General features: G+C 35.0%; 1 long non-coding RNA gene across 1 annotated transcript; it reads right to left on the reverse strand.

The window, feature by feature from the left end:
* Positions 1–1,955: 1,955 nt before the first annotated feature.
* LOC117623213 lies at positions 1,956–3,042 on the reverse strand. The gene is made up of 3 exons (XR_004585095.1): positions 2,875–3,042; positions 2,582–2,795; positions 1,956–2,465 (listed from the first exon to the last, which is right to left on the reverse strand). It is a non-coding gene; the product is annotated as an uncharacterized LOC117623213 (long non-coding RNA).
* Between the last annotated feature and the right edge of the window lie 1,142 nt (positions 3,043–4,184).

Raw genomic sequence — 4,184 nt, forward strand, 5'->3', positions numbered from 1 at the left:
TGACAAGGAAAAAAGACGAAAAGTTTTCTCTGGGAGATTGAAATTTTTAATCGGGTTTGGAAACAGTGCATGTGTAAGTCAGGTAGACGAAAAGTTGCTTACATATAAAACCATTTCAAAAAAATAATACGGCGGTTACATATAACTACGACGTATAAATTAAAAAATACGACGGTAAATTTAACTTCGGACGTGGTAAATAAATACGACAGTAGTGTTGTAGGTACCGTCATAGTAAACTCAAAAATTAAAGTACATAAGTAATAACTCGCGTCATGGTAGATTATTTAACACGTCGTTTTTATTAATTTACCGACGTGGGATTTATGTAATATACGTCGGTCATACCGACGTTGATTTTACAATTTAAACGGCGGTTTTTTTGTAAGGACCGCCGTTGGTTTTTAAAATTTATTCTATAAATTTGTCGCTTTCATTCATTTTCGGTTTACATTTAGGGTTCCAAGTTCTTCCTCTCTCAGAGACACTGTCTCTCACATCTCAAAGACAATAATTTGGATGTCTTTCTCAAAGAGAAATTGAGCTTACTCGCATCAAATCTATGTCCACAAGAAGAAGCTTGTCAACTAGCCTTCTCACTTCCTTGATCAAGCCTGATAGGACACTTAGTGCTTCTGAATACTCCTTGCTTTCCATCAAAAAAGATGCAAGCCTGGCCTCCACTCGCTGTCGAAGGAAAGTTCGCTTCTCAGGGAAATCTGAAGATCAGATGTGCTGGAATGAAGAAATCTGAAAATCAAAGAAATTTAAAATGAAGGAAATTAATGTTCTGGAATATGCAAATTTTCTTTTTTGGATGACAGATTTAAAAAAAATAAGAGTATAAAAACAACGACTGTTTTTGTATTACTGTTGACGTTTTTCGTCGTCTTAAGTAAGACTAAGACGACGAAATATATTTGTTGAGCGACGTTGATTTGTTTTTTAAACGTCGTTAGGTATAATATAACCGTCGTTGAAAATTGTCTCTCTGATTGCAAATTTGTAACGACGTTAGGTATAATATTTGTAGATACACAAAAGCACACACATCATCAACTTCCAAAAAATTGTCTCTCTGATTGTAAATCTGTGTCATCTGTTAAGATTATGATGTGGAACAGAGTTCCATCTGGTAAGATTTCGTAACCCTTGGGATCTCAGAAAAATCTGGTTATGTCAGCGGTTTTCTATATAAACCGTCGTGGTTATTTCAATTCTTGTCATTAAGTAGATCTACCGGCGTAGGATAAGAAAATCAAAGAAAAAAATTGTTAACAAAAATTCTTATTAAGACGACGGTTAAAATCAAAGGTACGGCGTATAAAATGAATAAATACGATGTTAAATTTTATAGTACGATTTAAAGATAACGTCGTAGAACTATACGATAATGACGTCGATATATTTATATTTTCCGTCGTTGTAAATTAATTTAATACGGCGATATTTTTTATTTTAAAGCCGTGGATTTGTTTGTAATTATACGGCGTCTTATACGAAAACCTCGTCGTGTTATTTTATGAGTAAAAACGGCGGCTTTTATTGAAAATGTCGTCTTTACTTTCTACGTCGGTCGATTCATAACTTCTGCCGTTCTTTGTTGGCTTTGATTTTACTCTGCGGAAATCTGTTTCAAATAGACGTCGGTTGTTTAATTAGGCACGTCGTTGTTTTTGAACAGCCATTTGAATCTCCATTTTTAGTTGTCTAAGGTGGTATTACACGACGGTGTTTTCAGAACCGTCGTCTTTTTAAAAACCACGACGGTTTTCACTTAGACTGTCGTTGTTTTCTGGTCGTCTTTTTCACTTTTTGTAGTAGTGTTAGTTTTTAAATTTTATTTTTTGTGCTAGAGTACAGAGGAAAATGAGAGTGAGAATGGAAGTGATGATGAGATTAAAGGGGAGGATGAGAGCTGCCCATGATTATAGGGTAAAAATGCAAAGGACTCGTAGCTCAAGTGATAATTGTGATTATTCACAACATGAATGTTTGTGTGCTGATTGAAATAAGTTTTGCTTGTCAGTTGTATGATCCAAGTGAAAGTACATGTTTATCTATGTGGATGACACTAACTCTCTGCAGGATGAAGGATCGAAAGTGGAAGCTTTTGTCAAAGAGACGTTTGATGCTTCTTTGTGCTGGGAGGTATGAATCAGTTGAGTCTTCTCATTACACAGTCATATGATTCGATGTTCTATGCTACGATCTTTTTACTTCTGTGAAGTTTTATACTCATTTCTGTGGCAGTGAAGCAAATGCAAGCATAGATGGAGTGTATGACATCTTTCACGAACGATGTCCTATATTTGCAAAAGAACTTAACAAAATCAGGCCACAAACAGTTTGCAATTCACACACCTTAAACAGTTTCTTGACAATCTTTAGAGAAGAATCCCTAGGTTGCATACAGAATGGCTGCTTCATCTTCACAGAATTTGGAGGAAACTTGGCCAGCAAATCTGAAATCCCAAGAATTCCTTATCCACAGCTCAAAATATTATACATGCAGACACATACATATTACAACATTTCATTTTAGAGTGGAAAATTTGTTCCGTTCTTCCCTCAAACCAACCTTTGCCAAGTGAACAGGCATGATCTCCATTAGTAGTAAAATGATCAGAGAACCCCAGTGCATTTGGGCTTCCTTGTAATTCTCTCAGCTCCAGCTCTTCATCATCCACAAGCATTGCGATCTTATCCGAGTGTTCCTGGGAATCTACTCCTTCCAAAGCAAGTTCACATTTTTCTTTGCTCGGCAGGGTCTGATTCTCATTGTTAGATTCCACCTTGCATCCAAAGCAAAATGAATGTTGCTAAATCTGCTAACTTAAACCATATATTTGCAAGAACAATTTTTTCACTTACCTCTCTTCTTTTGACGAAATGTTTCCTCTTTTCTTGTATCTTATTTCATACCCGTCCCTGTTTCTATGAAGGCAACAAATGTCAGACAACTTTCTAAAGGTAACAACTCAGATCCAGGGCCGGTCCTGAGATTTTCAGGGCCCTGTGCAAAACTGTAACGGGAGTCCTCACATCATCTAATATGAAAATATTTATGATTTAAAAAAAATTGCCATGACTTAATACCATAAGATAATTTTTTTAATAAATAAAATTCATCATCGATTAGCATGCAATGGCAATCATAAATTAAATTCACAAAAATTTTAATGTTTCAATTTGAGAAAAAGGAAGAGGAAGAAGAAGACATGAACTTTTTTGTTTGGTTTTGAGTGGGTGAAAACATACACTACAACTTTTTTTGTTGATTGGAGAAAGCTTGTATATATATTGCTTTCTTCTTTGGCGTGTTTCCTTATTTTTATTTTTTAAACATGGTTTTTTTTTTTTTTCTTGTTAACAAAAAGAGAAGAAATGTAAATACAACTATTGAATGACACAATACTGACTCAAACCCGACTTGCCTACTAAAATCAAGGCGTTGATTTTCAACTCAACCAAATAGTCGCTTGTATTATTGTGATGCATGCTCAAGTATATATATAATACATATAAAATTTATATATATATATATATATATAACTTTCTCAAAAGACTTTCTCACAAAAGATGATCATCCCAAAAGACTTTCTCACATATCTACAAGCAATATAGACTAAATCACATTTTTGTTATTGCAATATTCTATTCCGAGTTACTGGTTTTTGTGATACACAAGTTAGCAAAACCCATGTCAACAACAAAATCTCTAGCATCAGGATTGGTTGCCCGCCAGACCGTCATCAAACCTTTTCCAACTCAGGGTTTTTTTTAATAATAAACAGAGTATAGCCACCGGACTATACTACGGTTTTTATTATTTAAAAAATTAGTATAGCCGGATGGCTATACTATTTTTGACACGTAGCAAAATGGGCTCAGGCTCAGGCGGGGCTTTTTATCAATAGTTTTTTTTAAAGCGCATAGCCGCCCGGCTTTACTGGGTCTTTTTCTTTTTTTTTTTAAAATAATTATCATAGCCGACCGGCTATACTCTTTACGTAAGACACCGTTACCATTCTGAGTTGACCAGTAGTTTTTGGAAGAGTTCGATTAAAATGATTTTCAGAAATGCTTGCCTCTTCTAGGACTGCTTTGCTTATTTGACAAGTATACTTCTAGTATGTATACATGCTCCTGCTTGTGTTTCAATGATGGACCAGCACAAGTTA

The sequence above is a fragment of the Prunus dulcis genome, chromosome 3 (assembly GCF_902201215.1).
Source record: "Prunus dulcis chromosome 3, ALMONDv2, whole genome shotgun sequence".
NCBI lineage: Eukaryota > Viridiplantae > Streptophyta > Magnoliopsida > Rosales > Rosaceae > Prunus > Prunus dulcis.